A 19197-nucleotide genomic window follows, 5' to 3' on the forward strand; every position below is an offset into this window, starting at 1 on the left:
ATCCTGATGTGTTGGCTGTGTGAACTGAGCTGTTTGTATAGTACTGAAAGGAAATTACACTCAAAAGAACATTGTAATGTTCTGAAAAAGACAGCCCATGCATGTACATAACTGAATAAAGTACAGAATAGTGTCTATAAAAAAAATATTACTTTTATGAGTAGCAGAGTGTCTCCCTCCAGTTTTATAGAACTACATTTGCTGTTACTAAGGTCCTTATCCATGCCTCATATGATTTTCTGCAGTCTCTTCCAACTAAAGAACTGAGATGAATTCCTTATGGACAGTTTGTTACTTTCTTGTTCTGTGTAGTACGTTTCAGTCTAACTAAAGATCAGTCTGTAGTGCAGTGCAATATTAAATTTTCCAATAATTTAAAGTTTAGTGACCTGTATTAGCTTGTTATGTAGAACATATAGATAATTGTCTAATTGTCCTCCAGCTGTGTCTTTTTGAAGATATGCCAGTGCAATTTCAAAACATTCCTCTTTGGTTTACTATTCAACATTATGAAAGTGTTATGTGTCCTCATTAGCAGACTCATAAGGGAACTGCATGCAGTCATTTTATGCAGTATGTTAATGTTTCAAATAAAAATATCACCAAGGGTTCTGACTAATGAAACAGTTTAGCATTGTTGGGAGTTCGTGCATAATGTTAAATGACTAGTTAGCAAGAGTGACAGCTTAGCACGCTGTCCTTATAGGGGCTAAAATGTGCAATTTTAATTGATTTTAAGTTAAAGGGACACTACTATCCAGATTAGAACAGTGTATCAAAGGTATAGTATGCCTTTGGCAAAATTGCTTCAGCATACCTCCTCTACCATATCTGGAGTTACTGCTATGTTTAATAGGTATGGGTACCTTCTTATGTTTATTTCGGGTATTTTTCTTAAAAAACAAACAAAAAGTTCCCAGCTGACTTATCAGCCAGCTTGCAACAAAACCAAACTGACCCTGTCTATCAATTTACGTTAAAAAAAGGGGTTTGGTTGCACACATTTGCAAGTATATGTGTTAGCTGCAGTGGCCATGTCAAGGCACCCCAATGTACTGCAGTCTAAACTCTGTAGTTTAGAGAGTCTCCCAAATTGGAGCACATATAGCAATGGATAGATTTATGGCAGGTGTGCCTGCTTGCTGCAAAGGCTAGTTATAGGTTGGGGTGGTTGCCATTTGTTTGTATAATTAGTGAATTGGTATGGGGATGTACGGGATACCTTCAGCTGCCATTGTGTTCTTGCTGGGTGATCCATGCTTCCCTGTACCTTTAAACAAGGATGGGCTCCCTCCAAGCATACCTGCCCTTAATCTATTCTTTGCTATGTGTGCTCCAGTTTGGGAGACTCGCAGAAGTATAGAGTTAGGACCGCAGTGCACTGGAGTGCCTTGATGCGGCCACTGCAGCTTACACATATATTTGCAAATGTGTGCAACTAAACCCCTTGTTTTTATTTTAAACTGTTAGACAGGGTCAGTTTGGTTTTGTTGCAGGCTGGCTAGTAAGTGAACTGGGAATTTTTGTTTGTTTTTGATGTGTGTTGCCCTTCCATGTGTTGTTTGGAAGAAGTTTTCACGTGTTGCTTGAAGGAAATCAATTATATTATACTGTAGCTTGAATCCCTTCTTAAATGGCATTCAGATTTACAAACTAAAAACTAATGAGAGATATTTCTGACATTTTCATGAAAATTATAAAATATTTTACCTGACTCAGAATGTTTTTTGGTAACCCAAAATATATTTGGCCTGTACATCTCAAGCCTGATATTGAACATGTGGAGGATATTATGCCAGAAATTCAACCAGGTTGCCTATACAAACCCATAAAAGTTTGCATTTTCTGCAGTGTTGAATTTCTGTTTAGAAATACGTTATATGCTGTGACATGGCTTGGCTATATGAATATGTCTGACAGTTTTGACATTTTTTTTCTTAGAACCTGTATCAGCAGGCTTTGGGCTTTTGTTGATGGACAAATACAGCATGCTTTTGACTTCAGTTTAAGATGCTTCAGAGATCATTCAGAATTAATTTACAGATTCCCTGACTTGCAGTTGACCTCCTTCTAACCTGCATTGACTTGCTTCACACAGACTTGTATGGGGAGCGAAGCAGTTCTGACTAAAGCCCATTAGGTTTACTCTTATTTAAGTGTAGGATTCATAGACCAGTGTGTTAAGAATGCCTTTGATACACTGCAAATTAAATGGTCACTCTTCTGATAGCCACGCATCATTCACTAAATGATTGATAGTTTTTGATCAATCTCTTCCGATGGGAATAATTGATCTGTTGTTGAGAACTGCTTGATGGATATATTACTCATGGGGAAATATATTTTGAACGATAGTTGGAAGATCCCATCATAATTATTGATTGCATCTCTGTTTCCACTATGCTGTCTCATAATCTGGTCAATTGAAATATGATTAAATTCATGACCAAAGCATCTCAGTGTTGCCGATCGATGCAAAATGATTGATAATTTTCAGCCCTGGACAATCGACTTACTTTGATCAAGTTCGATCTAAATTGAGTCTAAATCCTTCAGAAGGGAAGTTATTACAATTGTTTACCAATTCGATAGTTTTGATCGAATTGCACCATTGAGAGACAGATTACAGTTGTGCAGGTCATGGAATGTAATAGGCATTTAGCTCATATTGCGAAATGTGAGAAATATTATAGGGATGGGGTCAGGGGTCTTCATTACCTATTCATCATAAGGGGGCAACATTGATAGTGCAAAAGTGGGAGCATGGACTCCTTTTTTTAAAATACAACTTTCTCAAAATCACTGCACTTTTAATAAATATGTGTAATCCTAAACGAATACGCTGTTGTAAGGTAGCTATGCATCCTAGTGGATATTAACAGAAACCCCAAAATCAGAATACAGCGTTGCAGAAACACTATAATAATAAACACATTAGAAACTATAAAGTGATCAAATCCTGATTTCTGTCCATACATATATAAAGAAGTCCAAATTAGATAATAGTGCTCTGTGCTACTCCGAACCACGTCAATTTCAGTGGTCTTCCTCTCTCTGTTGCTACCATGTAATTTACATGATAGTATGAGTTGCTGAAACTGGGCTGAAACTAGAATTATAATAGAACACTGATCAGAGCATTGGCCGTATTCATACCTTGGATCTGATGACACTAGTTAACCCATTTATTTGTGCAAAGGGTCAACTCCTTCTGGTGAGTGCGGTATGGAGGTGAAGACTGCATTTTGGAATAACTTCATTAAGCACTTTAAGTAGAAGACACTGTATGAATGAATCATGGATGTTGCACTAAAATTGATGTTGTTTGGAGTGGCACAGAGCACTATTATCTGTTTTGGACTTTAAATACTTTGGGCTAAAATTGGCACTTGATCACTTTATAGTTTCTCATGAACTCCATTTTGTTCATCATTGAGGAAAGCTTCCACCTTGATGTGTCATCTCCTTTTGTAATCATTATTGATGTTTTAATGTACACTCACTGGCCACTTTATTAGGTACACCTTTTCAATTGCTTGGTAACACAAATTGCTAATCAGCCAATCACATGGCAGCAAATCAATGCATTTAGTCATCCGTGGTGAAGACGACTTACTAAAGTTCAAACCCAAGCATCAGAATGGGGAAGAAAGGGGATTTAAGTAACTTTGAATGTGGAATTGTTGTTGGTTCCAGAGCGGCTGATCTGAGTATTTAAAAAACTGCTGATCTACTGGGATTTTCACGCACAACCATCTCTAGGGTTTACAGAGAATGGTCTGAAAAATATCCAGTGAGTGGCAGTTGTGTGGACAAAAATGCCTTGCTGATGTCAGAAGAGAATGGGCAGACTGATTTGAGATGATAGGCAACGGTAATTCATGTCAATATGGTCCAAAATCTCAGGGGAATGTTTCCAACACCATGTTGAATCTATGCCACAAAGAATGAAGGCAGTTCTGAAAGCAAAAGGAGGTCCAACCTGGTACTAGCAAGGTGTACCTAATAAAGTGGCCGGTGAGTGTACATTCCTGTAAGCAGCCTTGAATGGAATGAGAGGGTTAACTTTAAAAAGGGAACAGCTTTTGGGGTTGTGCACTGTTTGCAATAAATTCACTTTAATTGACTGACTCCATAAACCATTGTTATATTCCAAACATGACATTTTGCAGTTGGCACATGAGATTAGGACTTCAGTTTTTGTCAAATCTTCAAGAAACTGAACCCAAAACATCAAACAAATATTCCATCAGGTTTGAACATTAGGGACAGTGGAGTTTGGTGCAAGAATTACCTTTGTAAATGTTCATAGATAGGACAAATAAGTGTGTGTGTGGTGAAACCTAGACTGAGCTTGCTTCATTGTCCAAGAATGAACCAAGTACTGGCCAAAGTAGTCAAGAGCAGACATCTTTCTACTATTCTAAGGACAATTACTGTGGCTTTATTCCATGAATACTTGTACAGTGTTTGTTGGCACTGCAGTATGAATCAAATCTCTATTAGTAACTGGTAAGTGGCTGCTCTATTAGGTCTCTGTTATAGTGGCCATGCACGCTTTGATAAATAATCAATTTATATTCTGATTAATCCCTCCCAATATGTATTCAAAACCACAATAGATCAATATGCAACACACAGGGATATGGCATTCAGTTGGTAGCTGTAAGATAAAATCATAAGTTATCCGTTGTATCTCTGTTTCTACTAGGCAAGCTCATAATCCATTGGATCAATATACGATCAAATCTATGAACAAATCATCTTAGTTCTGTCCTGGCTGGTTGACTCAGTTTTCTCTAATCCAATGTAAATCAAGTCTAAATCGATCGGAATGGAGGTTTGATCCATCTATTTGATCCATTTTTGATTTGATAGTTTTGTTTAAATCCCTCATTGATCAAAATAGATAAGTGTGCATGGCCACCATTCTAGGTTTCAGGTGATCAGTAAATGTGTATTTTTTCTGACCACCCCACTGTCTTATTACAAAAGAGTGATCTGGCAAAAATGAACGTCTTTATTTTCATGAAACACTGGGTTCCAGGAGCATACAAAATGTTTATAAGTTATACTTTTTTGTAGTTGTATATAGTACATGTTCGTTCTTTTGGCTTATTTACCTTTTTGTATTAGAAAGCTGCAGATGGAAAACAAAGACTAAGGGGGTGTATATAAATATATATATATATATATATATATATATATATATATATATATATAGCAGTGACAGTGATATTCACTAATATGCTGTATGTTGAAATAAATAGACCAAGAATATTCACCTGCAGTGAATGTTCAGTAAATGTGACATTCCCCGGTTTATAAACATGCATCTAAATTTGAAATCACATTGACAATAGAAGAAAAACATAACATTAAGATTTTATGAGGGAGATTAGTGTGCCACTTCTCTGTCTATGTCATGTATATATGGATTCTGTATAGCAGATCAAATTAGAGCCATTTGACAGCAAAGTGGTAAAATAACTGACTGAAATGTGCCATCTGCTGGCTAAAGATGGTAAACATGAAATATGCATATGTAATATTCCATATTTACCTGACATAAACAATTGTAGTATTAAACCTGACACATGAAATGTATGCAAATGAGGACAAGAGGATATTCTAAAGAAATCTTGACAAAAAAAAAGAAATGTGTTGTTGAATCTATTTAATAGTTTTTTTTTTGTTTTGTTTTGTTTTTTAATAGTAGATGTACAGTCAGCCAGTTAATGTTACCACATGCTCAATTTTCAGGATCACTCTTAGCATATGTCTGCAGGGACTGTACATTTCTCCTGTTTTTCTCTTCAAAACCATGCAAGCTAAAAAAAATACCTGATAAGCAGTAAAAAAAATCTAATGCGCTCCTAACGTCTTGAATGAGCTGCCATCACTGCCTCAGTTGCATTGAAATCCCAAGCTGTGTTGTCAGCCCTGTCTTAGTTTTTCCTGTTGGACTACAAAACACCTGCCCCTTATGTTATGGGGAAGAGGAAAAGAGGGTGTACTATAGCACAGCAGAAGAGAACTAGGCAGTTCCAGCAGAAGCAATGATGTCAGCTACACAGGAAGTTAGGAGTTTAGCGGAATTCCGACATGAACAGGTATTTTTCTGTATATGTAAGGTGTTTAGAGAGACAAAACACAGGTTAGTGTGCTTGCATTACATATGAGTATAGTATCCTTTCTCAACCAGGGTGCCCAGCCACCCTGGGTTTTCTTCAGGCCTTTTCAGGGGTGCCTTGGCAAGATGCTTAAAAACTGGCCAAAAATTGTATACAAGCCAGCAGGTGGATCAAGCGTACCTTTTAGTTACACAAAGCCGTAGGTTTTCATTGTGCACTTTTACAACCTGCCAGCTGCCGGCATTCTAATAACCAATTACTTCATTAGTTGATAGGGAGGATGTCAGGTGCCTGCACAGCATCCTTGTTTGTCCCTCCCCCGCCCCTCTCCATCAGCAGTGGGGTCACATTAGCTGAGTGAGGGAGAGAAACTCAGGGAGAAACACCAGAATACTAGTCAGTACCAGTTTGCAAAGGAATATTTGCTTTGGAAGAATAACTCACCTCTAACGTTGGGTGTCCTACGCATTTGGATGTTGTTGCATTATGTAAAACTATTAGAGTAGTTTTTACATTTTAGGATGGGGTGCCTTGAGATTGTGCATTTTGTTAAAGGGTGCCTTGAGATTGTCCATAGTTTTAAAGGGTGCCTTGACTGAAAAAAGGTTGAGAAACACTGGAGTATAGCATGTGTTTTTTCCCTAAACACACACTTTATTATATCTGGTAATATCACGGCATGTGTTCCAGATTTACTCATTTATCTTTAAAATGCGTGAATCAATAACCCAAACTTGAAGATTCAACATAATCACTGTGTTCTATTTAGGATTTAATTCTGTTTCCAAGATAATTGCAGCTTTTAAAAAAGTGAATGAAAGAATTGATCGGATGTCTGAATTGTTTTCTTCCTCCGGTGGCTTCAATCAACATCTCAAAAGCAAGCAACTAAAATATGATCAATCTAGACCAAAGGTTGGCCCTGTGGTCATAAGCCAGGGAGGAGAGATATTTTAAACTGTAAAACCAGAACGGTGAAAGGAAGAACATAACATCCTGTGTCATCTTCTCCTTTTCTCTTCAAAATAAATGGTGATTTATTAACAGTACCAGTCTAATAACCGTGCATTACTTAGCATTATCAATCTTTTAAATGCAGCCTCTTTTCTTTTCCATGAATAATTGACTATATTAATAATGCCTTGTCACAAACATATTATCATCAACATCTTTTCACATGGGACTTGTAGTTCTATTAGGCACTAAAAACTGCAAGTTGTTTAACATTCACTAATGTTAAAGGGAACTATGATCATTTTGAGTTGATCTTATTTTTTCTTTTTAGTTTTTAGGTTGTTTTTTTTTTTTACATTTTTTTGAATTTATGTACTGTATGTATAAAATATTTGTTTTACACATAAACATTTATTACAGTGTGCAACCCATAGTGCCATAGAACACAGAACGCAGAAATTGATAGAAACATTCTATAGAGTAATTTTGACAGGCAAATCAGGATGGGAAGATGTGATAAGTTCCTCATCATTGGTATTAGTGGAAGGAATAGTGCCCCATCATTGGTATCAGTGGGGGGAATAGAGCCCCATCATTGGTATTAGTGGGAGGAATAGTGCCCCATCATTGGTATCAGTGGGGGGAATAGAGCCCCATCATTGGTGTCAGTGGGAGGAATAGCACCCCATCATTGGTGTCAGTGTAATAGCACCCCATCATTGGTGTCAGTGAGAGGAATCGTGCCCCATCATTGGTATCAGTGGCAGGAATAGTGCCCTATCATTAGTATCAGTGGGAGGAATAGTGCCCCATCTTTGGTGTCAGTGGGGGGAATCGTGCCCCATCATTAGTATCAGTGGGGGGAATTGTGCCCCATCTTTGGTGTCAGTGCGGGGAATCGTGCCCCATCATTGGTTTCAGTGGCAGGAATAGTGTCCCATCATTAGTATCAGTGGGGGGAATAGTGCCCCATCATTGGTGTCAGTGGGAGGGATAGTGTCCCACCATTGATGTCAGTGGGGGGTGGAATAGTGTACTAAGCAAAATGGTAGTGTGACAAGAACACCCCTACCTGGAAAAAGAAGGTTATTAGGTGATCCACGCGGAATAATATGAATTCAAAAATATTCCAAACAATTCTTTATTTGATCACATAGATCATAAGGAGGTTAAACATGAGCATGGTGTACATATGAAAAAAATAAAATCATGAAATATATATGAAATAAAATAAAGTCCACAGTACCAAATGATTCTGAGGATATATATAGAAAAATAGTGAAAAATGTAAAAATCATGGGCATCAGGTCACCCTGAAAATAAAACACACACAGAGTGGGTATATTACCATCAATGAAGATCAAGAAGACATCTGTCGACTTGACATAGGATCAGGTCCTTGATGCTTTTCCAAGATGCATATGGGGGTGAGGAGCCAGGTAGTCACAATACATAGATTCCAAACACATATACTGTGTATATAGCATATAACAGGCTATACGGGCCTGAATTCTGTGCCCCACTTTTTGGAGACACATTTTCCTGAAATGGAGGCTCAAAATGAATTTATATTGGATTTGTTGGAATTTATGTTGACTCATAACTGTTTTCAGTTTTTGGGTTCCTTCTACCAACAAATATGTGGTACCTCCATGGGAGCACCTTGGGCCCCGGCATATGCATGTCTACATCTAGGTCTATGGGAAGAGGAGTTGGTATATCCCTCTATTCCCTATAACCAATACGCAATAACTTGGTTGCGATATATTGATGATGTCCTGATGGTTTGGGATGGTAGTATTGATGAGCTTAAAAGGTTTATGGAATTTCTGAATGACAATGATAGGAATATTAAACTTACTTATACAGTAGATAGAGAGGTGATAACTTTTTTAGATCTGTCAATCTCTGTCTACGGAAACGATCTGGTTACTAAAACATTCAGAAAGGAAACAGCGGCTAATACACTTCTCCATGCCAATAGCTATCATCCAAGGAGTTTAAAACAAGGAATTCCTATTGGTCAGTTTCAGAGAATAAAAAGAAATTGTACAGAAGATCTGGAGTATAGATATGAATCTATTCAGCTTTATAAGAGGTTTAGAGAGAGAGGCTATTCACATAGAACTCTTAGAAGAGCAAAAAGAAGAGCCCTCGGTAAAACAAGAGAGGAACTGATAAACAAACCAAAATTAAAGCTAGCTGAGAACCTTGAAAACCAACCGGTAAGATTTATAACTAAATTTGGACAACAGTGGGGGGAAGTTAGGAAGGCCCTGGACTCCCATTGGTACTTATTAACTCAAAACCCGCAGATAGCCAAAGTAGTAGGAGAGAGCCCTCAAATGGTAGCAAAACGAACTCGGAATCTAAATGATATACTAGTACAATCAGAATTCCAGAGGGCACCACAGAGAAACTGGTTAACTAGGAGGACCGGTATTTATGGAATGTTCCCTTGTGGTCACTGTCAGATATGCCCATTTGTGCATAAGTCTAATCAGTTCTTTAATAATGATAATTCTAAGATATTCCAAATACGCAGCTTCATTAATTGCTCAAGTAGCAAAATAGTGTACATGATAGAATGCCCATTTAAGAAGATGTATATAGGTAAAACCAAAAGGAACCTTAGGACTCGGATTGGTGAACATCTGAGAGACATCAGAAATGAAAATAGGAATGTAAGAAAGGGAGAAAAAGAAAACCCATTGGCCCAACATTTTAAAGAAGTCCATGGGGGCAAAACAGATGGTCTAAAAGTAAAAGGGATTTTCATGCTGAATATTTCAGCCCGTCGGGGTGACTTTGATAAAGTCCTCCTACAAAAGGAAAAATTCTGGATTTATACCCTGGGAGCACTTGCCCCATATGGACTTAATACAGAACTTAACTTTGGGGTTTTTTTGAAATGAGTCTCTTGGAGCCTTCTACATATCCTAAGCCATAATCCATATTATGATATCCTTTATGTGAACTAAATATGGATATATTTGGACAAAATATGAATCTTAATTCTGTATCTGATTCTATTTTCTCTAGATAATTAAAATAAATTCAAATAACTGGATTAATATTGAAAGCCTGGGTAGCGGAATCTGGTCTTGATGTCTTCCCCACTGGAACAAGTATTGTGCTAATTTAGATTTCCTCTTTATCTTTAATTTAATTTTTCTCTGAAGAGGATCTGATTTATAATAATATTTAGGCCCCTTTCTTCTATATCCAGCAATCATCTTAAATTCAATATATGTGTTTTAATTCACTTTGGACTATTCCAATGTAGTGATACTCTTTCAACACAAGATGGCGAGGTGGAGACTCTTTGGTATGCAATTAGAGCACCATATAAGGCGAAGTATTGAAGTCCCCTCCCAGTTCTGACGAAGTCTGCGGTGATTGGCGGACGAAACGCGTCAACGTATTGACGTCACTACGCTCGGCGTCTTCACTGGGTGCGGCGCCCACGAGGCGGGAAGGAACGGCGGTGTCACAGCTCCCTGCTAGGAAGGCCCTTGACCCTCTGAAAACTACCATAAGGCTATTGCTGCAGCGGCTCGCAAACGGCTATCTTTCAGGGAAATTTATCTTCCACCGGTGGCAAGTTAACTTAGCTTACGGCTGTTGAGATTGATAGAGCTTTTATGGTGTTAACAAGGGCATGCTATTTGGGCATAAATTACCCTGTATATTCGGGGAATCTTTGCAAATCCTCTTTGGAGGACGATCTACATATATATACATATATACGCTATCCTATCTAGGGGTTGTGCTGTGACATAGCCATATCCTCATGAAACCGCAATAACCTTCTCATTTTGAGCAATTTTTGGAAACCCTTTATTGGGTATAAAAATTCAGGTTTGCAAAGCCTGCTATATGCTATATACACAGTATATGGAATAATAATCTTCTCATTTTGAGCAATTTTTGGAAACCCTTTATTGGGTATCAGAATTCAGGCCCGTATAGCCTGTTATATGCTATATACACAGTATATGTGTTTGGAATCTATGTATTGTGACTACCTGGCTCCTCACCCCCATATGCATCTTGGAAAAGCATCAAGGACCTGATCCTATTTCAAGTCGACAGATGTCTTCTTGATCTTCATTGATGGTAATATACCCACTCTGTGTGTGTTTTATTTTCAGGGTGACCTGATGCCCATGATTTTTACATTTTTCACTATTTTTCTATATATATCCTCAGAATCATTTGGTACTGTGGACTTTATTTTATTTGGGGTGGCTATCCAGGAAGTCCCTACACTTGAGAAGCTGGCCTGTCAACCTCACCTTTGAGAAGGTAATAGTAGTATCCACTGACCATTGTAGAGGGAGGCCTGGTGAATATTGGATGTGATATGGTTTTTTGGTTTTCATATTTCCATATATATACTATATATTTTTGTATTCCAGCTTTTTTCACATCAGGAGATACCTGACATACATTGGGAACACATTTGCTGCATACATGGTTTACTCGAATACAAGCCGAAAACCCATGGAAACCCAGGATAACTATATCACCACTTTATAACTCTGCCTTGTGGTACTCTATTTGTTAAGATGACCCTAAACTGAAGACGCCTAGTGCTTTTTAACATGATTTTATTTTTTTCATATGTACACCATGCTCATGTTTAACCTCCTTATGATCTATGTGATCAAATAAAGAATTGTTTGGAATATTTTTGAATTCATATTACTCCGCGTGGATCACCTAATAACCTTCTTTTTCCAGGTAGGGGTGTTCTTGTCACACTACCATTTTGCTTAGTATGTACCTTATGGGTTTATGGATCCACACTTATACCAGTGAGTCGGAGATAAGTTAATGACACTAGTTATACGTGTCATTATTGGGTGGCTTGTTTGTGCTTTATTGTTGTGGTGGAATAGTGTACCATCACTGGTGTCAGTGGGGGGGCGGAGGAATAGTGCCCCATCGTTGGTGTCAGTGGGGGGGAGGAATAGTGTCCCATCGTTGGTGTCAGTGGGAGGAACAATGCCCCATCATTAGTATCAGTGACACCAATGATGGGGCACTATTCCTCCCACTGACACCAATTACACTTGCTGACCCCTGTTCTAGTATGGTGCTGCTGCAGCCAGCATATGTGGTTGCAGCAGCACCTCTACACGGCACACTTACCGGCCGCTCCTTCACTCGATTTTCGCAGGGCCGGTCGGCTCCGCCCCCTCGCTGGTGATTGGCCGCCTGTGTGCCTTTCCTGAGCTACAGTTCTGGCGGCCATACACCGGTGAGTAGACTGAGCCAAGCAGCCGCGCGAACATCCAGTGGCCGAACTGAAGGAGCAGCCGTGCTTCCTGGACCGGATCGTCGTGGGACCGGAGCCAGGTAAGAAGCAGCAGCCCCTGCCCACCCCTGTACTTAGTGTCCCTTCCGTTGGAAGGGGGGAGAGGCGGCACCGCGCCGCCCCCCTAAAAAGTGTCAGTATGCCGTATACCGGCGTATAAGACGACCCCCGACTTTTGAGAGGATTTTCAAGGGGTAAAAAGTCGTCTTATACGCCGGAAAATACGGTAAGTACATGACACTTTAATTTAGGGGTTAGCTGTTTGCTCAGTATGCTATTGCCCTGTATAGTATAGAATTTCTTTTTGTTCTTTTTCTTTACCAGTTTTACATATTGTTAGCATAAGCTGCAGGATTTAAGCTATGTGTTTACATATACGTATGTCTGATTTTATGTAATAGTGTTAGTATATTACCAGAGGTGAATAGAAAGTACCAAGAAGCCTTATTATAAAAGGAATGTTGTTACACTAAAGAGTAAATGTGTAATTAGCACATTAAAATTGAGGAAGTGAGAGAAATCAGCAGCAACATAGATGAAACTAAAACTGATAAAGAAGTGGAAGGCAAGAACCCTAGATTATTAATTGCTGTCTTTGTCCCTGTTGCAGATTTTTCTCACCTCTTAGCTACAACATCCCACCCTCTGCATGGTTTCTGTTTAGTGTTTTTTTTTTTTTTAAAGAAATCCAGAATACTGTGTAACTTGTGCCCATCAATAATTACAGTAGTATATTCATATGCCCCCTGGCAGGTGGGAGGTGTAAGTGCAGCTACCCACAGTGGCACCACTGGACATGTTCCTCAACCCCCCTGAAGTGTCATAACATCCTAACTTTGAGAACCATTGGTCTAGATAAATAGAGAGTTGGGCATATCTTGTGTTACTACACAATTTGAACGCACCATGTACATATTTCTGTGCATTCCTGTCATATCAGTTTAACAGCCATAAAACATTCAGGATTTATTTTGGCCATCATTGATATCTTTAATACATTTAAATTGTAACTCAGGTTTTAAGAGAACTAAATATATTACAAGGATTTTAGCACATTCATTCCTCCCTCCATTCAGAAGTAGTTTATGCACACCATACTATGTGCTTTCCAAAAATGATCACCAGATCGGAGAGTTTCAGAAACCTTTTCTTCAAACCTTCACCCAAAACCTAATACCCTTCCTTTACTTCAAAATATCCCAAATAAAGTTCAAAAATAGTCCACTAAATGTCCACACTATTCAATCTTCCAGACGTGGTAAAATGTCCAATTCGTCACCTCAAGTCCAAGATACCTCAAAAAATATAAACTAAATATAGTGCATTATCTCTCAAATAATACAGAATAATACAATATTCTGTGATGCCATGCAGAACACTTGTCAGGAAAAAAAAAAATTATATTTAAATGAATTAAATAAATAAATAAATCCAAACACTCTTTGTGAATCTCACATAAAATACAAAATATACAATATAAATAAAGTGAGTCCACCTACACACACCCCACTCGTGAGGTAGGTATAGTTCACAGCAACTGAACTAGTGATTATGTGCAATAATCAAAAGAGTGTTACCACTCTAGCAGGTGAAATGCACAGCAAATAAAACAAATCAACTTTTGATTGTGTGCACTAATCCAAAAAGGTGCCACCACTGTAGTAGGATAACATACTATTACTCTCTTGCAGCTTATAAAGGCGTTTCCAACACTCCAGGTTAATATACAACTTTCCCCTTGTGGATCTGTTCAATGTAATCTTCCCCTCTCCTCATAGGGCAGAGAAGACAAGACTCAGTGGAGTATACGAGCAATATCACAAATTTATTTACTGCTTACATTAAGTAAACAAAAACGTCCATCCTGTTCCATCAGTTCATACAACCGCAATCCAACATCAAAGATGGCCGCGCTGCTCCTTCTGGTTTTTTGTCTGACGTCACGTTGCTGACGCGTTTCGTCACTTCCGACTTCTTCTCGAGGGATCCTGATGTCTAAGATGCGGTTCCTTTTATCCTTCTCAGACTACTGGCAGGAGAACCGAGCCGCCATCATATCTAAGGGCATCTAACGCCGATTACCATATACACCTTCATAACCGGCTTTCTGCATGAACGATTGAACCGGATACGCATCCTAATACATACATACATATAAACACCATTCCTTGAATGCTAAATTCAAATACATTACAATATATAAAAAATTACAATAAAATTACAATAAAAAGACCAACTACCTATGTATTTTATATCACCCTGTTCCATACTAAAAACAATCATTCATATTTAATAATATTTATCTCACAAGATTAAAATAAAATAAAATAAAATTAGAAATTAAAATGAACTAAAATATCTATTTAGGTTCATCTACATATAGTAAATTCTACCACAGCGCCCTCTACTGGCTAAACTAAATAAGTGAAATAAACTCTTTATTTTTATATTAAAATAAAATAAATAAATCGAATGAAATAAAATATAATGTTTATAACCAAAAATATTCAATAAATTCCTAATCTCTCAAAATACCATAATATTCAAATTGTCAATAAATACTCAATTATATTAAAATGAATAAAATTCCTATACTGTACTTCCCTTTAAAAATCAGAAGTGTAGTAATTTAATACTATAATCCCCTTTTACCAATCAGAAATGAAGCAATTTAGGTCTAAATTGATATTAAAACCTCTAGGTTTCAAAGTACGCAACTGATAAATCCAAAATGTCTCGTTACGGGATAACACCTGTACTCTATTCCCACCTCTCCAGTGAGCTTCTACTGTATCTATCCCACAGAATTTAAGGCCACTAGGATCTGATCGATGAAATTCTTTAAAGTGTCTAGACACACTATGATTCTTTTTTCCTTTTATAATATTCCTTACATGTTCTTTTAATCTTTCACAAAGAGACCTTTTAGTTCTACCTACATATTGAAATTTGCAGGGACATTCTAGCAAATACGTCACATATTTTGTACTGCATGTAATAAATTTTTCTATTTCATATTTTTCCCCAGTATTGTATGATTCAAAGCCAGAAATTTTTTTACTTTTTATATTAGTGGTTTTACATACCTTACATTTTTTACACGGATAGAACCCTTTGAGATTAAACATCTTCATACCTTTTTGATTGGGAGGTGAAATAATACCTTTCACCAGGTTGTTTCTTAAATTATTATTTTTCCTATATATAAATGGTGGTTTATTTGGAAGAAGGGATCCCAAAATAACATCTTTTTTTAAAATCGGCCAATACTTGTTAAAAATGTTTTCTATATCTTTATAATGGCAGTTGAAACGGGGAAATAAAAGCAAAATCTACTTTACTATTTTTCCCTTCTTTCACTTTATTTTTCTTTTTGATCTTTCCTTCACCCAAATAATTGAAACTAATTTTATACCTAGTTTTTCCAATTTAATAGGGTCATACCCTTTTTGGATAAATCTTTCCTTAATAATATTAGATTGTGCAATATAGTCCTCTAGCCTGGAACAGTTCCTCATAATCCTTGAAAACTGTCCTCTGGGTATTCCTTCAATCCATTGAGGGTGATGGCAACTGTTGGTTGGGATAAACCCATTCCTATCAGTCTCCTTAAAAAAGGTTTTAAAATATAATTTATTATTAAGTTTAAAAATGTTCAGATCTAAAAAATTCACTGATTGTTTACTACTATTCTGTGTGAATCCCAATCCAAACTCATTTTTCCCAATAAAGTCTAAAAATATATTCAAGTTTTCAACCGTTCCATCCCACACCACCAAAATATCATCAATATATCTTTTCCAAATCTTTAATCCCTCCCAATGTCTTCCGTAAATTTCTTTCCACTCCCATCTAGCTAGGAAAATATTAGCCAAACTGGGCGCACATTTTACGCCCTTTACCTGTTCATAAAATTCTCCTTGGTACCAAAAATAATTTCTTCCCATACTAAACTCCAATAATTGTATGATTAATTTCCTTTGCTTTCTATGTAAATCGGTATAATTTTTTAAACTCCATTTAATAGCTGTAATACCATCGTTGTGTTTAATACTTGTGTATAACGAATTCACATCTATTGTAACAAGAATGGTCTCTTCAGATACCTCCATTCCCTCCAGCAAATTCATTACATCCTGGCTGTCTTTTAAGTATGAAGGCATATTTTTTACAACCGGTTGCAGGAAAAAATCAAGATATTGTCATTTACCACATCTGGAAGATTGAATAGTGTGGACATTTGGTGGACTATTTTTGAACTTTATTTGGGATATTTTGAAGTAAAGGAAGGGTATTAGGTTTTGGGTGAAGGTTTGAAGAAAAGGTTTCTGATATTTGTACTTTCAAGGGTGAAAGGTTTACTTTTCTTTGGTGATATACAGAGATTTTGGTTGTGAGATCGGAGAGTTTGCCTTTATAATACTTAACTGAACAATCTCAGTGTTGCATTGAGAAAAACTTTGGTATTTTCATCTCTTTCTAACCTTAGAGAATATTTTACCCAAAATGAAGCACCTATTGCAGGGGATGCCAAAATCTGACATGTAGCTGAGTGCAGACTGCAGGGAAAAACACTGAGTCACTCACATTACCAGGGTAAAAAAAATTCCAGCTTGTCATATTAAAATGTAAGGTCCTTTAACTGCTTTAGCCCCATAGCAGATATATAGCATGTATATATATGTAATTTTGCTTTTCCGGGTAAGGGGCACTCTGTGCATGAAAACAAAAAACATTCTGTGTGCAGCAGCCCTCCTAATACTTACCTGAGCCCCATCACTATCCAGCCTCAGCTCTCTGGGGACTCTCCCTCCTCATTGATTGAGCCAGCCATTGGATCCTGCTGCTGTCAATCACAATCAGTGAGCCAATTAAGAGAAAGGGGGTGAAGCCAAGCTGTGGCTCTGTTTGAATGGACACAGAGCTTGGGAGAGAGCCTGCTTGGGTGCCCCCATAGCAAGCTGCTTGCTCTGGGGAACTCAGCAGGAGGGAGGGGCCAGGAGCGCTGGCAGGGGACCAAAGAAGAAGCGCACTGCACAGAGCAGGTTAAGTATATTATCTTTGCTATTTAAATAAAAAATGGCCTTCATCTCATTTTAATCCCTTCATGTCCTTCCCTTGTGTATCACCTGTACAATAATGTATCTAATGCACCATTTTCAAGGTCTGTGCCTATTCCCATCGGTACCAGCATGTTTCTTCATTTCCTAAAAAAAAAGCAAAAAATTAGATCACCTTGTGGTGTCTAATTTTCGAAAAAGGGTAATTTCTGGGGGGTTTCATACTATTCTGGCATTTTTTTTAACAGAACGTAAGGGAAACTTTTATATTTCAAATGTTTGGTATTTTTTTTCCTTATTTTAGGAAAAAACAAACTTAGTGGCTATTAAATACCACCAAACAAAAACCCCATCGTTTTAAAAAAAATGAATACCTGTCACCAACCACTACTACAGAAGACTTACCAGGGAGTCATGCCTTTCAAGTAAGCCTTCTATAGTAGTGGTTGGTGACAGGACAACTGTCCTTGGATTTCTTTTGTTTCATCACAGCCTCTGGGACTTTTCTTTTCTTTTATTTTTGGATGGACTTTTTTTTTCTTTTATTTTTGGATGGACTATTTTTTTGACACATTTTTTACTGTTTTCTTATGATTATTTGTAACTTTTTAAGCGCTGCACTTTAAGTATTAATTGTTGATTGCCTAGTATCAGGGTTTTTGTGTTCAGCTGCTATATGTTTTACACCTCATTTTTGATTGTTGATTATCTATTGTGGTTCTTATTTGCACAGGTTTATATATATATATATTTATCCTTGGTTTAAAAAAATTGATAGAAAGCTCGTTTGGGTACAGTGTTTCATAATTCTCAGTCAAACTATTACAACGCCAAAAACTGAAAAATGGTCTGCTAATGCAGGAGTATAACAGCCTGGTACACAAGTGGTTAAAGAGCTGTTTACTTTCTGACATCTGACCTAAAATGACAGGGAGTAAGGTACAGAGCACTTTTCTCCATGCAGCTACATATATTATCGGTGGCGCGGCCAACAAAGGAAAGCTGACACCTGAAATACCTCCCACCCTTCTGTCTTGGCAGCTCAGCAGATCTTTAACAAAAGGACAATTTTGATTACCATTGGTGTGGAAACTAAGTACAATTAAAAATATCTCTGTAAAAGGCAACTGAAAGGCAAGTCAAAGAACATACATTCATGAAAGTTTTGGGTGCCACAACATATTTAATAATGAAAACTTTCTTTGCTCTCTTCGTCAGTTATGTGTCTGCTCTGGCAGCTACTGATTAGCATTCATTTTCTTTCTAATGACACATGGTTCACCCTTCCTGATAATTAATGTAATTTTTGGGGTACTCATTCAACTTATTTTTTTTCTGAAAGTACATTAAATTTTATTTAACTTCATTACTTGACATGCTATTCAAAGAAAAGGCTTTTAGCCAAGTGAGAATGTCCTTTCATCACTGAACACACATTTCTGTTTAGATATGAAAAGAAACAAATTAGATTTCATTTTCATCCTCTCTCCAGCCGTGATTGCATTTTGAAAGCCGAATGTTTTTTTCTTCTTTTTTTTTTTGTTCTTTTCAGAAAAATAACAAACTGTGATTGGTATTTTTCTTGTATCGGCAAAAAAGCATGCTCAATGTGATTATAAGGCGCAATGTCATTTTAAGATTTATTTTCATATGCATTTTTTTTTTACTGCGATGCTGTTAAATTGTTCACACAAGCCAGCACTTCTTACACAATACCCTGTAATGT

The 19197-nt window shown here is 37.3% G+C and overlaps 1 protein-coding gene and 1 long non-coding RNA gene across 5 annotated transcripts in view; both read left to right on the forward strand.

Annotated features, from left to right (window-relative positions):
- ZNF385B (zinc finger protein 385B) overlaps positions 1–19197 on the forward strand; it is a 708580-nt gene that overhangs the window by 386574 nt on the left and 302809 nt on the right. The window lies entirely within an intron of this gene.
- Positions 10773–11781, forward strand: LOC149451566 (uncharacterized). The gene is made up of 2 exons (XR_016315004.1): positions 10773–11396; positions 11510–11781. It is a non-coding gene; the product is annotated as an uncharacterized LOC149451566 (long non-coding RNA).

The sequence above is a fragment of the Staurois parvus genome, unplaced genomic scaffold, assembly GCF_062004578.1.
Source record: "Staurois parvus isolate SC_StPar_1 unplaced genomic scaffold, SC_StPar_1.0 ptg000530l, whole genome shotgun sequence".
In the NCBI taxonomy this organism is placed as follows: domain Eukaryota; kingdom Metazoa; phylum Chordata; class Amphibia; order Anura; family Ranidae; genus Staurois; species Staurois parvus.